Consider the following 18,680-nt stretch of genomic DNA (forward strand, 5'->3'; position numbering starts at 1 on the left):
AATGACGAAAAAATGTTTCAGAGAGTTTAATTTTCTTGCAAAATAAATATGACGGAAGAAATCAATCTTCTTAAGTATTAGAAACAACGAAAGTTACTTACAGAAGTACAATTCTCCTGTAGGAGAATTCTGCTGCATTTGGAGAACACATTGCCCACCTTCGGTAAGTCCAGGACTTGACATTTCTTCTCAATAGCATGGACAGCCAAATGAAGCAGCTGGTGGGATTGTTACAGAGAATACAACTAGTGTGTGACCCTTGTGAAATCATAATTTATACTTTCCTAGGATTTCGAAGAAATCCATTAAGTGGAGTACTTTCGTTCCATCTTCGTAACGCTGAAGTGTTTTGGGCAAGATCTGCATTTCACCTTTCAGGGAAATGTTATCACAGGAATAAAAATCTGAAAAAGGCGTCACTGGCAAGAAGTAAATTCGCCGACGGGCCAGATGAGGCCGCAGAATGGAGAGATGAAAAGAATGCTGGGAAGATGCCTTTAATTAAGGCTACCTGTATGTGCGATTCATTCCATTTCTTTTTCCGTGACAGAATTAATTGTATGTGGCCTTCATTATAGGTATCATCTCAGCATGTAGCGTGACACAAGGGCAAGTCGCAGATCCTTTGCAAGTATATGTGGTGGTAAGTGTGTTTGCTCTAAGCACCAAACGTTCAAGACAATCAAAACCCAAAACACTTTTTCTTTGTGGTAAATGATCCTTCATGCATCCATCATCTTTTCAACGATACGACGATCTTTAAAAAGCTACCAGAAGTAGAGTTATAATCCTTCCACGAAGCTTATAGCATAACCTCATGAATTTATTTATTTATCCCTTCCAATTTATCCTGATTATTTATTGCTGCAGTAAGCATTCGAACGCGCCTGCCGTGTCGGATCTAAGGAGAAAGTCAAACACCAGATGGTGCTCTTCCTATGAAGTGAATGAAGTGCTCTTCGTTATCTAAATAAGTACTGTAATTAGCTTTCCAAAGTTGAAGTCTGTCGCTACAAATACCGAACCACTGGCATTATCTTCTGTCAAAGTATCTTATGTACATTACCGAAGTTATCTATCTTATTGCAAAGTACAAACCTGCAGATATTGTATGTCAGGAGCGTATATTCCAGGCTAGCTACGCTATCTGCGAAGCCTGAAGTCTAGAGAATAAAATACAGGAGAAAAATCGATCAGAAATTGTAAATAATATTATTCATATCAGTGAGATGATGATGGTGATTCTGGAGTTGGCAACCTGATTTCCTATGAGTTGGCAACCTGATTTCCTATGAGTTGGCAACGTGATTTCTTATGAGTTGGCAACCTGGTTTCCAACCTGATGAGTTGGAAACCTAATTTCCTAGGAGTTGGCAACCTGATTTATTAGGAGTTGGCAACCTGATTTATTATGAGTTCGTAACCTGATTTCCTAGGAGTTGGCAACCTGATTGATTAGGAGTTGGCAAATTTATTTCTATTCATAGCCTAGGACCACGTGACATAGTGAGATTGCCCAGATCTTGGAATCAGTATAGTTGTATGTATAACCTCTAGCAGGCTTATAATTCAGCAGAAACTCAGTTATCAGTAATCATTGAAGAATATGGAGAATGGGGGGTAGGAAGGAAGATCTTAATTTACACAGATACACACATGAATTATTATGTGGTAAAAAAGAAGTAAATGCTCCCCTTTGCTTTTTGCACCACGCAATGAAGGTGTATAGGGGGTGTGGAGTTAGGCCCCACTTTCTTTGTTACGGCAGAAGGTGGGGGTGATGTGATCAGCACCACGCCCCAGGCCGTCTTTACCCCCTAGAGTTTCCTCCAGGTACCCACTTTATTCGACGCTGGGTCGAATTTTACGAAAATTACACTTGACACACACCTGGGTCCCAGCGTTTTATTTTTAATTTTTATGTATAGATAGTGTTAAAAGATTCAAACTTTGCTAATGCTACCTTGAAGTATGTTTGTTAGTAGTCCTAACAATTATGTGTTTGATACGATAAACTTATATATTCATAGTAAAAAATAGGCAACTTTTGATAAATATACATATGACAAAACATGCACTAGAAATGAGTATATCTCAAGAACTGGCTGCGTCATTCTCTCCAACCTTGATGTGTGAGATGATCAAATGTGCCAATAATTAAATATTAATTATATTGATAAAAACAGCACACAGTTTGACCATAGCTTCAGCCCTCAGAGCGAGACTTTGAGACATAATGTTTTGTTGCAGAATTCTACCGCATACTGCTAGAGTTTTGTTCAACTACCATAAAATAAAGTAGATTTGTCAGTCTCGCTGCCATATTCAGCTGCGGTAGGAGATCATCGAAGGTTGTGAGGATGTCTTCTTCGTTCACAATGCTCGACATAATTTGGTCGCTGTAAAACATGCATTAACACGAAAAGTAATGCTAACGACACACCTGAGTCCTTGGCACAGTAACAATCTCACGGCCCTAGCCACTCCACTTGCTCGAAGACAATAAAGGGCTAGGAAACAACTGCGCCAGATACCTCATTGCTGCTTGGTCCCCAGGAACCAAGTGTGTCGACTAGGGAGAGAAACAGGTAATATATTAGATTTGTTCATGATTATGTGATGTACAGTCACGGACACTTTTAGGTTGTAACAACCTCATTGACTTTCAATGGAATCACTACAATCACCTGGATTGTAGTGATTCCATTGAAAGTCAATGAGGTTGTTACAACCTAAAAGTGTCCGTGACTGTACAGAGTGCCACTTAATGACCTAAGTCACAGTACATATGTGCGGAGACGTTGTGAACTTTTTTACTCGAATATTAGGAAGGAACGTAAACTAGGAGAATATCATGTACTCCAAGTGTGGGAGGCGCCGATTTAGGTGCAAGAAACATCAAATTCTCTTCTCCACCGGAGCACAGAAATCTCTAGCCACGATTCTGGACGCCAAGACCTTTTTTTTTTAGTATTCGTGCCGTTACAGTGTCTTTTACAATTCAGTGAATCAGGAGGAGAGGATTCAGATTCCATGTAAAATTGTAAATGCAGTCCCAATTAGAATATGAGCGTGAAACTACTTTAATTTAATTTATACACAAAAAAAACTCTTATCTGTCTAAAAAAATATATAATTATAATTTAACATAAAGGGGGGGTATAGGGTTTTGGGGTGGGGAATGGGTATCATCGAGTTCATCTAATCCAGTTACACCTTCATCAGTCTAGTCTTTCTTATTATAAATTTAGCACAGAATCACTCCGAAAAAACATGGCTTGGTTCAGTGACGTGCTTAAGAGTAATAATGCGTTTTGTTTTCTCTTCTCATAATTAATCTAAAATGGATTCGTGAATGCAATAAGTCTATTGCTTTGTTGAAGGGTTCGATTCCATGTAGGGACATTAATTGAAGGATTTGGGTGTAAAACATGGTAAGTGACATTTTGAACATTTTTGTATGACAAAGTAAATTGTAAATCTTTCAATTTTGGAGTGAAATTGCCATGTCATACAATTTGCATTGGACTGAGTGAAGCCTCGTGAAATTGGTAAACGCAACACACAAAAAAAAATACCTACAGTATAGCTTCTAATAACCTATTTTCTTAATGAACTCAGATATGATCAAAATGTTACTTACCATGTTTTACACCCGACTCCTTCAATTACAAAGGGCCGCATGGGTTCTGTTGTTTTTATAATTTTGGGTGTTTTACATGTTTTTGAACTTGCTGATGCTGAAAGTGGCATTAGTTTTCTCACATCACGCAAGAATTTTTTACAATTCACGATTTTTATATGTGGGTTGTGGTATGCGTGTTTCAGTGCAATTGAAGTGATTGTCGCTAGATGTCACTCGTACGTTTCAAAATTATTCAACAATAAAGTAAAAAAAAGTAAAATAAAAAAACAGTAAAGTAATAAAGACGAACAAGCTTTAAATACAGAGAAGTTTTGTTTTATTTAAATTAATTAATATGTTTCTTGCCTAAATACTGAAAATAATACTATGAAAAACATTGATATATCATTTGAAATTAATTTTATATGTAACTCTCAAAAGTCGTAATTTGCATGATGTGGCCATGGCATCTCGTGATTGTCTGAATAGCCCGGATATGTTTTGCTACATCTGCGGTGAATTTGTTCCCCGGGTATAGAGACAGGAAATTACAGATTTTGCAAGAAGAGCATATTACGCATACTTTAAAATGAAACTAGGAGATCAAGATAAATCGTGGGCCTCACACAAGGTATGTAGATCATGTGTGGAATCTTTACGAAACTGGAGCACGGAAAAGCGGCCATCTATGCCATTTGTAATACCCATGGTGTGGAGGGAGCCTCAGGATTGTTACTTGCCTGTACCGACACCTCCATCAAGTCTTGAGTGTGTAAGTGATCCTGGTTCACTAAGTGATTCAGTGGAAGGAAGTGAAATGGAAGATGACATTTATGACCCCCCTTACGGATCTCGTGACCCTATACCGTTCACTCAAAGCGAACTCAATGATTTAGTTAGAGACCTAAATTTATCTTATTATAACAGCATGAAGCCTTGTTTCCATGATTATGAAAAAATATAAATATGCTGACCAAGGCAGAAACGTTACGTTTAGTTTATGTTTTTAATAAAATAAATTACTGTCTTGGTCAGCATATTTATATTTTTTAAATTTATCTAAAGAATCAGCTGAGCTTCTTGGTTCCAGACTTAACGAAAAGAACTTGCTGGCTTGTGGAACAACATTTTCCTGGTACAGACACCGAGAAAAAGAGTTTGTGCCTTATTTCTCGAAACAAGATTCTCTCGTGTTTTGTTGTGATGTGTCCGGTTTGCTGACTAAGTTAAGTTTGACACGCACCTTCTGCCTTTAGGGCTTTATGTTAGTCCGGTTACAACCCTTTTATCGGACTTCTCAATGGCTTCTAAGGGTTAGTAGGACCAAGCCCTTGCGTGGTCTGTGGTGCAGGATTTATTTTTAATTATCACCTATGCAAGGTTGAAATGAAAGATCCTTAAGATCTTTTACTCAAAGATTTATTTGAACTTTTGATGTTATACAAACACTTTTCCAAACAGACAATTCACCCGGTATAACTTGTAGGCCTAAACCTATTAGTTATACCGAAGTTTATAACCCTGGTCTTTTGATGATGCAGGAGAACACCTTATTCAGAGTTGGGTTTGTAGAATATCCGCCAAAATGGAGTACAAGTACACCAGCCCAGGGTGGCGACAGACCTGGAAAACCTGGAAAACCGGGAAAAGTCAGGGAATTTAAGGTGTCAAAAAAAGTCAGGGAAATGTCAGGGACTTCGAACACTCTTTTGACGAAAATTGCTATAACTCGGGCACTATGGGAGCAATCTACTTCGGATAACTTTTGTTTTGCAGCTAAAACATCAGCGCATGCAGCGGTGTACAATTTACAACACCGGCCGAGGAAGGCGGCTTTGGGGGCACGTCTCCCGAATTTCAATGAAAAAAACAAAAATCTGGAGTTTGCCCCCTCTTCTCCTGCTATTTTGGGGAGAAGGCGCAAACTTTAGTATTATTTTCAAAGAATGGACATTTCTCAAGAGAATGAAACATGTTTCATGTTCTTGGGTGCCATTCAAGTTGAATAATAAGCCTAAATGTGATTTTTTTTTTTTTTTACGAAAAATAGGTAATTTGCATTTTTGGAGGAAATTTGTTATAGCTCTGGCACTAAGGGAGCAATCTACTTCGAATATATTTTGTTTTGCAGATAAAACATCATAGCATGCAACCGTGTACAATTCAGAATGCCGAACCGAGGAAGGGGATTTGGGGTGGTGCTACCCCCGAATTTCAGTGGAAAAAACAAAAATGTGGAGTTTGCTACATTATTTTCAAAGAATGGGCATTTCTCAAGAGAATGAAACATTGTTCATGTTCTTGGGTGCCATACAAGTTGAATAATAAGCCAAAATGTGAAACTGTTTTTTACGAAAAATAGGTAATTTGCATTTTTGGAGGAAAATTGTTATAACTTGGGCGCTATGGGAGCAATCTACTTCGGATAAGTTTTGTTTTGCAGCTAGAACATCAGAGCATACAACGGTGTACAATTCAGAACGCAGAACCGAGGAAAGGTGGTTTGGGGGGAGCGACTACCGAATTTCAATGTAAAAAAACATAAAAATTTGGAGTTTACCCTCTCTTCTCCCGTTATTTGGGAAGAAGGTGCGAACTTTAGTATTCTTTTCAAAGAATGGACATTTCTCAAGAGAATGAAACATGTTTCATGTTCTTTGGTGCCATAAAAGTTGAATAATGAGCCAAAATGTGAAATAAAACTCTGTTCGGAAATGTGGCATGGATATGTTGCGGAGGGGGAGGGGAGGTTGGTCATCAATATGAATTTCCCAGGCTTGCTCCATACCTGTGTCAGAGTTTCCACCCAAACATAAGAGTATGAAGGTCCAAAAAGCACATTCATTTCGTAATCAGCACCATGATACCATATGGTATCATTGGGCCAGTACGACCTTACTCTGATGATACCATATGGTATCATCGGGGGAGTAAAGGTTAAGCCTCTAAATATTACGTGGAAAATGCATTGATTTATCATTTTTTCTTGTCCGTATGGGAGTAGTAATGGTACTTGTCGACAGATGGAGGGGATAAGAGCGGGTGGCGCCGTCCGATAGTTGTCGGACGTCGTAGTAAGGCATTTTGTTGGGCAAACTGAAGGAACATGGAAACAAATATGTTCCATTGATACATACGATTTTTGTCGAATATCACCACCCGACAAAGTATCTCACTACAACATGCGATAGAAATTGCATGGACTGAAACATCCAACAAAAATCTAATGCATAAACAAGAAGAGCTTTAGACTGCAAATATGCTGCTGGAATTTTATTACTCTTCTGGCTCACTTCACCTTATTTAATGTAGCAGTGCTTACGAAGGTTTTCTTTCATCATCCTGACGTATTAGTGGTTTCGCACAAGTTCACATAAGTTTACAATGACATTGCAATATTCTTAGATATCAAGAAGAATCCAACCAAACTGGATATATACTGAATACTATCACGAAAAAGCGAAACATAAATCTGCATTGGTGAACGTTTTAAAAATTGGCAAGTGCATGCTCCCAACCTCCAATTTACTGCAACACTAGTATTGCAATGAAATTAACGCCACTCTCTGTCCTGTCTGTTTAATCTCGTGAGAGATGGTCTTAAATCTCTCACTGAGTGAAGTTAATGTCCAATATTATGAAATAAAATACTAATAATAAATACGTAAATATTTTTAATATCATATTTACTCGAATCATTCAATCATGACAGCAAATCACTTCCTTCAAGAATTGACCTTTCTCTGCCAGCCCTGCTAAATTTTTACTTTCCATCTACTGATTTATACGAGGGGTGACCAGAAAGTAATTTCCAATTATAGTAGATACATTGATTTTTCGCAAACGCCAAAACCGTGAAAAATGGTAATTGCTGCGAAATTATGTTTAGGAATGTGCAGTGATGTCTGGACACATTTTTCGCCCGTTCAAAATAATGCGAATTTGGCAAAAAATGCGAATTGTAGGCATTTCTAGCAATTTTTTTGAAGAAATGTCCTAAAACAATGAAAAATTTCATGAAATCCAACATCCTTGTCTTTTCTAGGCCATGTTTGTCTACATAGAACATGCAAGTTTTCGAACATTTACTCAAGAGTAAACTATAGAGTTATACGTACGTGGAATAATTCCGAAAGCCACATTAAATCATTTATTTCCCACAATTTTTTCAACTTCTATCAAAACCATTTGCATCACAGAGCAAAGTGGCAGGGTTCTAACAGGAGATCGAGTGCGTATCTGCCGTCACACGGGAGCCACATCTTCGTATTTGTCGCACGACATATCTTTTGAATTACCAAGCTAAGTGCGCACTATCGACATTTGCCGAGTGAGTAATAATGGAGCTCAGTCGTTAGGGCATCTGACTACTATGCGAGAGACCCGGGGTCGATCCCCTGCGGGGGAGAACCGGGATGTTTTCCACCTATTCAAACTGCTCCAGCGGCCACCCAGCATCATATGAAGCTGGTACCTTGAGGAAACTTTGAGGGATAAAGGTAGCCAGGAGTGTGGTGCTGATCACATCACCCCCACCTTCAGCCGTGATCAAGAAAGTGTGGGGCCCTAACTCCACACCAAAATTCCATTATCTAAAATCCTTACCTTAAAATTATTAAAGGGGTATGGAAAATAACTTTCCCAAAATAACTTTCAAGATATCAAACTCTCACGAAGAGGCACAAGCCATGTGACTTACAATTTGAAACAGTAGTTTAAAAACACCATGAAGGTATAATTTCAGATATTTGCCAGAAAATGCGCTAAAATGAAAATGTAAATTTTGGGAAAAATTTTCGGCATAATCACCACCGTTGTTCTGGCATGTGTCGCAGCATGGCACTAAATTTTGTATGCCCATGGTATATGTGTCTGACAGCAAAGAGTGGAACTATCTCTACCGCAATGTAGCTGTCAAATCCTTGCCCTGCCAGAAACCTCTTCAGTTAAACAAAGAGATGAATGTAGGTACATTCAAGGCCAGGACTCTACAGGGAGTGGTCTAAGATCTCTCACCTGAAGTGATGCAAAGGGCCCGTGTGTACTCAGCTCTATGGGGTTGTGCACATTCGATTGGCCTTCCGTGAATTGTCTGCACCATCGTCTGACCATACTATCACTCACGACGTCCGGTCTGCACAACTCACACGATTGCTGGTGGCTCTGCGCCAAATTCTGAGCGTGCAATGTAGGCTACATCGCAGTCGGTGGGAGACTTTATGAAAGCTGCAATCTTTAACATAGAACTGTCCTAAACCGGCTACATTGCAACTGTACCAGATTACAGCTACATGCCACTTCTTCCTGCCTGTATGTGTGTGTGTCGCTCTCCGACCACTAGTCCTGCGTATAGGCACCATTGGAGCTTTTTTCAGGATGCCCCTCGTATATCAACTTTCAGAAGCTTTTATTATTAGTGTGTTCCTGTTTTAATGTGTTGGTTAGCTAAATCAGGTACCTATACAATGCAATTCTATAAATTCCTTGCGTTAAATTTCTAATACTTACATACCCTTTTCGTCAGCATTAATGGTATAACTGCATGTTGTCAGTTTCACAGCACTTCACTTGGATATACTGTTCTGAAGCAGAAATCCCATCGATAATGTAAGGAAATATGACACTTTCTTTTGCTTGATTCAGTTGTTTAACTTATATGCAAGAGTTAAGTTGTTTGCTTTACAGAGAAGAGAGAAGTAGCTTTATGCATTGAAAAATGAGTCCGCACTCATAGTTTTTTCAAGCAGAGGATTCCAAACCTCAGTGGAAATATCAACATATAATACCGAGAATGTATACGGAGAGTGATAAATTACAAATTGGATTTCTTAATCAATCACTCTTCACTCTTATCTCATTTAGTCGTGACTTCAAAAATAATCAAGTATTTTATTTTAAACTTACTGCGTATGACAAAATTCCATAATCCTTCCTTATCTTGTGAATTGTAATAATTTTCCAAATTCACTATTTTGCATTTTGAATTCAAATCATAGAGAATAGAGAAATTAAGTCAATTTAATAGAAGATAATATTGGTACTTATCAAAACCATACGTGGATCTGTATGAGTTTATTATTTACATTTGCAAAAACATATAGCAATTCTATGTTGCTCAAAGTTGAGAATACTTTCCTTCGGAAAGTTGGGAACTATGTTTCTTCCTGTGTGGGCTCTTCTCTCCCCAGCCAGGCAGGGACCAGGACGAAGGAATGGGAGAAGTGACAAATGAGCCAGCCCTGTATCCCTTCGACTGGACACGGTCCATCGTCGCCGAACTAATTTATGTAACATGTGGCAGAAACTGGAGGACCCAGAGAATGACCAGGAGATGCTGTTCTCACGGTTTGGTAAAAACAACGCCGAGCGATTTCATTGGGCCAGGGGGACACGTGATCAACAAAAAGCTACAGTTTTGGTGAAATAGTTTGAAAGAAAGACAGTGTGCGACTAGGCTCGAAAAGGAACATTATCCTCCAAAGTGCGTGACGAGACTTGGAATAGAGTAACTTACACGGTAGATTGTGTGCATAAGAGTTCGAACCCGGGACAGTATTGTGTTATAAGTGTACAATCGTGTGTGGCGATAAGTGCCAATCATGTGTAACAAGTGTATCCTTTTTCTTGTGTAAGTATGTTAGGTTTAAGTCTTTATTGATTAAACATGTTAAAATCTATGTTTGTTTCCCTTATCTGCAGGGTTTAGAAAATAATATCTGATCATTGGTAAATGCAACAGGTAAACAAGACCAGGTAATGTTAGGTCGAGCTCTTGGCTCATAAATTCCCCTAGCTTCCCTGGCCGAATCCTGGAACGGACCGTACCAAACCACCAAATCTGTTGTATATGGCCATGCCCTTGAACAGGGACCTAAATTTATCAAATTGAACCGTTGCAATTAACATGATCAGATCTTAATTTGCCGTCTGTTCGGGAGTGTTGCATGCGCGTCATCCTCACAGCATGTGGAGGAATAAAACAGGCGATAAGTAAGGAATGAGAATAGGGAGTGACCCAATTAAAATTTCTAAATGTTAATAATTCGCGTGATGTGGTGGCTTTTTAAGTTTAACTAAAAAAGGAAAATTTTTTGACTGTTGCTCTTAAGGAAAACTAATTTTTTTAATGATTTATTAGTTATGCCCAGAACTCGCGCCATGGACGCCGAACTTGCTACTTTTATTAGGGAACAAATCGAAGCAGCCGTCTCTCCACTTAAGGAAATTATTCAGCAACAAAGTGAAGAAATTAAGCAACAAAGTGAAGAAATTAAACAACAAAGTGAAGAAATTAAGCAACAAAATGAAAAAATTGGGGAATTAGAAAATAGGCTGCAAAAGCAAATTGACAATGAAAACGAAAATATCAAAGGGATTGAAAGTGACATAAATGACATGCATGAGAATATTGCGGGAAAGGGCGATAATCCAGGCGTAAATGGGAAGCTTGATGTTATTGATAATTCGGTGAAGGAATTAAAATCAGAATTAACGAAGCAAGGGGAGACCAATGAAGACATTCAAACAAAAGTAACCATCTTGGAAGAAAGCCATAGTAGTCAGAGTAAACATTTATTGGAACTTGCAAAGTGAAATTGAACAAATAGATGGGGGAATCCGCGAATGTTTTCAGTTAATAAATCAACTTGAAAAACCAAAGGAGCCAGAAGATTCTCCGCTAATGAACCCTCAATTCGATAACAACACTGCTCATAAGTCAGCATGTGGATGCAGAAGGGGTCACATGGATAGTAAATATGAGACTGTTAATAACAGGGATGTTCCTCAGTCCCGTGCGGTAACTAATCAAAGGGTTCGCTGCGAGGAAACACGAAACAGCTTTTGCACGTCAAGAAGGGGACAAGTGTCTTTCAGTGACGATGAGGAGTCTGTTCTTGAGGCACCTTGCGGTAAGAATTCCGGAGGGCAACTTTCCCACAATCATAAGATTATTAAATATGGAGATCTACAGCGATTCCCAAAGTACAGCGCGGCGCGCACAGATTATCTCGCATCTCAGTTCTTGCAAGACCGCGAAGAGTCATTCGAGCTATTGGGTGTTCCTGAATCGGAGTATTTAAGATACATACCACTACTCTTGCGGGGGGTAGCAAAAAATTGGTACCTTCAGGTCAAGCACAGCATTGTGAACTATAAAACGTTCAAATCAATGTTTCTTGCCACTTATCAGTCCGATTCGTGGAAATCGACTTTCCTGGCCAATGTGATGAGCGCTCGCTACCACAAGGAAAGCGGAAAAAGCATGCTGAGTTATTTCTGGTCACAGATTCATCTCCTTAACAACATTCAACCGGACATGTCTGACCAGCAGAAAACTGTGCTAGTGGCCAATCAAATGCCTAATAAAGTGAGAGAGGCTTTATTGGTTCATCCGTACATAAGCTTGGAAATGGCGGCAGAAATTGTGTCGAGATTCGATGCAATTTATCATAATAATGATGATGGAAGATACAAAGCAAACGATAGGGATAGAAATTTCAAGGACAATAGAGAGAAGGGAGACCGGGTCTATGGAACCAGGCAAATAAACGTAAGGACGTCAAAACCGCAAAGGGGCGCTGGTCCGGTGGCAGGTAGTCGTCCTTCAAGCCCTCCAGTCAATTCACGCTTTCCACCATATAACATGGTCAGCAGAGAGGGGAGAGAACAGAACAATGGTAGACAATGGGGGAGAAATTTCGGAGACAGACAGTCTGATCGGAATTTCAGAGGAACCGATGGACATAAGAGATGGACTTCGCAAAGACGATATGACGATTTGCAGCAGCGTGGACAGTACGAGGGGCTCCCAAGAGAGCGGCGACCTATTTCCCCACGAATAAATTTTGAGGCTGATCGCGGTGGCTATGACCGAAGGCAAGAAACAGTCAGTTCACCTAGCAGACCTCCCATATATGAAAATGCATCTGATGGGCTACTCCATGATCAGGATCCCGTCGGAAATGCTCCTTTGAACTCCCAAGGGAACCGCCCATTTCAGTCATAATGGAGGAACCAACACATTGATATGTAGATATGTCATAAAGTGATAGTTGAGCTTAGTGTAAATTTTCTTTCTGCGCCAATTGCGTTATTTTATCAAGCGAAGTGAATTAAATGCTTAATGTGCTCCGTGAAAAGTGATATTTAGTGAGTGGAGGTGTTTTGTTTAATTGATAGTGCGTGTTTGTGCGAGTGTCGTAATGTGTTTAATGAGTAAAAACTATCTAAAATACGTCAGTTTATACGATGAATGAAGATTTAACCTATTAAGTGGTGACCCGTAATCAAACAGTCTAATAATTAAACGCTGTGAAAAAGGAAATATTCATTACATAAATAAGTGAACTTCGATTAAGAGTTAAGAAATGTATGCACATTTTCATTTTGAAAGCTGCAGTAACGTGAAAAATTTAATGCTGTGACATTCAAGTAAAATTTAAGTTTAAAGTGTACGACGTGATGTGACATAGTTAAGAAGCAAGATGTTTATTTTATTGAGTCCGCCACAGAGAGATTTATTTAATTGTATTCGCCAATGGGCGATGAAGGTATTTTATTGTGTCCGCCAATGAGCGATGAAGTTGGTTTTATTAGTACCGCCAGAGTGCGAGTAATTATTATTATTGTGTCCGCCAATGAGCGATGAAGTTGGTTTTATTAGTACCGCCAGAGTGCGAGTAATTATTATTATTGTGTCCGCCAGAGAGCGAAGAATTTTATTATTGTGTCCGCCAGAGAGCGAAGGGTTATTTTGAGTGCGAGTTCCGCTGGTAGGAACGATGCTAAGTAGGGGGGATATACGACGATTTTTGTTTCAGAATGAATGAGTTACATGCTGAAATGTGCTTCGATTATAATGTCACAAATGGAAAATTATATTATTAGTCAATTTGAACAGTGCACAATGTCATAAGATAAAGGTAATTTGTTTTATTTTGCTTGAGGTATGCTCGGCAGTGAAAATTAAAAGTTGGAAGTATTTTATAGTTACTTATATGCAGCGTCAATGAATGCAATTTACTATTAAAAATTAGATTAAGAAGGTCAGGGGTCCACCAATAAATTTGTCAGTGGTTACAAAGATTCTATTAATTTAAAGTTTCCGGAGAAGAAAGGTGTTGGATACATTGGTAAGAAAAGGGAAAGGAAGAATAGAGGGTCTGTTAGCAACCATCCCTCGCAGGTCAATGTTTTCTTTCTCTCACAACGCACTCGTACTCACAGCACAGGAAAAGGAAATTATTATTATTATTATTTGTTAAAAATATATATAACGCAGTTGGTACGTACTATATCAGTAGTAAATGTTTGAAGTTATCACATAATTAGTTACTTTCTTTTATTTTTGTGATTTTTATTATTATTGTGTAAGGAAATAGGACGGTCCTAGAAGGCCAGGTTTATGGCTTCTCAGGCAAAAGGGAGAAGTGTCCCGTTTAGTAACTACCCCTCCCCCTGAAGGGTAGGAATGGTCAGTCAGCTGGGGTGGCCGGAGTGAAGGTCACAGCAAAAAAAAAAAAAGAAAAAAAAGAAGGGATGTCTACCCTAGTGACACTGTTTCTTTGAAGAACATCTGGCTCGAAGGATAGCATTCTTGTTCCAAGTGTCATAGTTATACATAATCCAAGTATCTTTAATTGTGATATATTATTTTAATTTTTCAATATAAGGATATTCATATTTAGATTTTTAATTTTAAGGAATTATGTGAGAACATCTCTTCTGATCTAGTTAACTATACTTAGTTCTGCAACAAGTGTCATTTGTTTTTTTTGTTTGAAATTCAGATTGATTTTCTAGCACTGGCGAACAGGCTATTTTATTCTATACATTTGAAAAAATAGGAAAGAAGGTAATCAGTAAGTCGGTCAGTAAAAAGGAGCGAGGAGACGTCGGATAGAAGGTAATTTAATTTTGTAGGTAATCATATTATTTTAGTATTTTGATTGAAAATAAATAATAAGGGTTTTTCTAAAAAATAGTTAGTAGTAGCTAGAAGTTTCAGTAGTGCTATAGTTATTACTTTATAAACAAGTATCGATAGGGATTGCTTAGAGTATTTTTTTTTTATTGCTTGAGTATTAGTTTATATCTTTATTGGAATGTCTATTGTATTCATTGCATTTGATACAAGTTATTAAGTATAAGTAATTATAGGAATTGATCATAAGATTATGTTAGACATTTGTATTCAAACTAACTTTGCCTATGCTGCAAGTGAGCATCCACTTTCTAACACGTTTCTTAAAGCATGAGCTGCACGTGATTAATTACTAATTGGTGAGAGAGAGAGAAGGTGAAGTAAGGAAGATAAATTTATTCTTAGGTCGAACGATAGAATGATCAAATGATGAAGAGAATTTTATAGAGTTTTATGACAATGAAGTTAGCATATTAGTTTCCATATTCATTTCAAAGTACCATTTCTTATATATAAGAAAATGAGTTGATGTTTGTTTACACTTGATATTTATAACACTTAATTTGTGTGAGGATGTTATGAAATTTAGTCCGTCAGATGATTTACGTAACTTTTATTGATTAATAAATGCACATATACGTTATTATTTGCAAACTAGTTAAGTACGGATTCTAAGTTATAAATACTGAGAAAATATTCCGAGTGAGGTGTACTCACATTTTTCTAACAGATACTATTGTACTCATATCTATGAAAATTTTGTTTTGTGTCAATTTATAAATAAAGTAGGTATTTTCTTTGAAGTAATAGATGGTAGAAAGAGGTTTTAGTTCTAAGTTATGTATACTTTTTCCAGTACTCTTGATAAACTTGTGAAAAACGTAATATTAAGGTGTGATTGTGGGTTATTGCCTGAGAAAGATTACAATTGTTTCAGTACGAATAACAAGCAACAATTATGATATTTGAGATTTTATCTGCGTGGTAATATGTACTTATTCTGCTATCAGCATATTTTATGTTTTTCAGTAGTAGTTTAAAAACTTAAATTTGAGTGTAGGTAAAGTGTTAAGTATGTGCTGGAATAAATTTATTTAGGAAGAAAAATTATTAATGATGGTCACGATAATTTACAAAGACCAAACTTGTCTCTTACGTATATTGCTTGCTTATTATAAAAGAAAAAACTATACATATAAGAGTGACGATCGCAAACTTACTGAATAAAAATGAGCTAATCACTATTAGTATGTTGATAGGCCAATATGAGGTCATGCAATTGTGACGTATTTATTCTTCTGTCAATCTATTTTAAACTTATATTTTTGAAGAGCATGAAATATTTATTATTGTCATGGTTTGGTATTTCATCCTGTTTTCGTCCAGAATCGTATAAAAATCTATTTAAAAAAAAAGGGTATTTTATTGATATGTTATATTTTGAAAATATGAGTATTATGTCAACTTTTAACTCATGAAAACATGGAGTAGGTGACATCTTGAACTCTTGTCTGTTTATATGATCAATATCATAATGTTAATCAATTTCAAAATAAATGTGTTATCTGGTAGTTTCAAAAATGAAACCTAAGTAGAAGTTTATTTTAATTATAGGTGTATATGTCTGAGAATCAACACCTATGCTCATGAAGTAATTGAGTTCAGAATCTTTTAATTTCATTTTAGTATATTCAAATGTCCCATATGTTATGCTTAGAATTTACTGATATTAGATAAAGGATGAAATTTCATTTGCTTGGTAGTGTATTTTATTGACCATTTTTTATGTTTACTTGTATGAGGTATTATAAAAATGGGTTAGGAAAATCTGTCTAATTTATCATCATGATGGTCAGATAATTACTTCCTTTATTCAGCATTTATTCATGTACTTTTCAGGTTCCAAAATGACCATTAGAAAGTAAGAAAATTTAATATAGTGTTATTAGAGTTCACATTATCATATTATTAATATACTTGATATGGTCATATCATTCATATTTTGATTTTCAATAAATATATTCGAGTGGATAATTCTCTACTAAGTGTAATCATGATACGTATAATATGTGTGAACGGTAGAAGTAAAATGTATGTGTATAATATATCCTGAAATTTTTGGAAAAATGAAGTAAATGAAAACGAGTATATTCGTAATGTATGGTGATGAAGTATTTAGGATACACAATTATTGACATTAAATAACATGTGATTAAGCGCTTTCTAACCAAACACTAAGTGAAGTGATGGTGATAGAACCTTTCATCGGGGACAATTTGAAACTTTCGCCAAGGAGATGAACTCTCATCAGTGGTGAGGAACAAATCACGTGTCCCTTACCCACACATCCAGTTAATCGACATACCGTGGTGTGAGTTGTGAAAAGCTTCCAGAGGTTCCCCATAGACTCAAAGTGACAAAAGAGTTGTTTCCTCTGTAGACACCTGATAACACCAAAACTTTATGAAGTCCAAACCCAGTGACGTTTGGCATTCCAGATAGAAAGAAGTGAGAATAACCCATCCTTCTTTCCTTCCCATCCCAACGACTTGCGAAGACATCGGCAGTTAATAACCTTGTTAACCGAGAAGACAAATATACCCTTCAACCTTATTAAGTTAAATTTACCTAACCTAATGAAGAAAGAAGAAGATGTCATGGCGTTACAGAACATAATGGACAAAAGTCCAGCTGAACTATATATACAGGGTGTCCACCAAGTGAATGAACAAAGTTTAATGTGATTATATACAGGGTGTTCCACGAGTGAACGACAGTTTCATCTCATCATATACAGGGTGTTTCACTAGTGAAGGACAAATGATGAAAAATTTCTTCACAAGTTCAGAAATTTTTCCCCGGGGGAACGGGAATATATAGCAATTCTATGTTGCTCAAAGTTGAGAATACTTTCCTTCGGAAAGTTGGGAACTATGTTTCTTCCTGTGTGGGCTCTTCTCTCCCCAGCCAGGCAGGGACCAGGACGAAGGAATGGGAGAAGTGACAAATGAGCCAGCCCTGTATCCCTTCGACTGGACACGGTCCATCGTCGCCGAACTAATTTATGTAACATGTGGCAGAAACTGGAGGACCCAGAGAATGACCAGGAGATGCTGTTCTCACGGTTTGGTAAAAACAACGCCGAGCGATTTCATTGGGCCAGGGGGACACGTGATCAACAAAAAGCTACAGTTTTGGTGAAATAGTTTGAAAGAAAGACAGTGTGCGACTAGGCTCGAAAAGGAACATTATCCTCCAAAGTGCGTGACGAGACTTGGAATAGAGTAACTTACACGGTAGATTGTGTGCATAAGAGTTCGAACCCGGGACAGTATTGTGTTATAAGTGTACAATCGTGTGTGGCGATAAGTGCCAATCATGTGTAACAAGTGTATCCTTTTTCTTGTGTAAGTATGTTAGGTTTAAGTCTTTATTGATTAAACATGTTAAAATCTATGTTTGTTTCCCTTATCTGCAGGGTTTAGAAAATAATATCTGATCATTGGTAAATGCAACAGGTAAACAAGACCAGGTAATGTTAGGTCGAGCTCTTGGCTCATAAATTCCCCTAGCTTCCCTGGCCGAATCCTGGAACGGACCGTACCAAACCACCAAATCTGTTGTAAACATCGATTTAGTTTAGTTTGTAATTGTCAGGGAAAAATGTAAATTTTGTCCTGGAAAACCTGGAAAAGTCAGGGAATTTCATTTCTGCTTGTTTGTAGCCACCCTGCCAGCCAATCCGAAGATTGAAGCAAGATATTCCCCAACGTCCCCTGAACCATCAACCTTTCGGCAACCAGGAGAATGTCCCGTAGACTTACAAAAATCTAGCTCTTTTATATCATATTGTTGTTTACAATTTACCAAGGTTACTACATAGTTGTTTAGAATTTCCATAGTTTCATCATTTTTCCTGATTTAAGTTAAACAATTCATTACCTATTAACAATAACACATTTTTAAAGAAAAGATTCCAACATAGATTAATACAATACAGATTGAATAGTTTTTGCTTGAAAAAGCATGTGTTGACAGGGGCGACACATAGCGTTCCCCCAGAAGAAAATAAAATTAAATATAAGTGAACGTTATTTAATTTTGTTTTATAACTTTTTCTCCTTTTTTTGT

Source organism: Lepisma saccharinum, chromosome 4, assembly GCF_977018435.1.
Source record: "Lepisma saccharinum chromosome 4, izLepSacc3.1, whole genome shotgun sequence".
Taxonomy (NCBI): Eukaryota; Metazoa; Arthropoda; class Insecta; order Zygentoma; family Lepismatidae; genus Lepisma; species Lepisma saccharinum.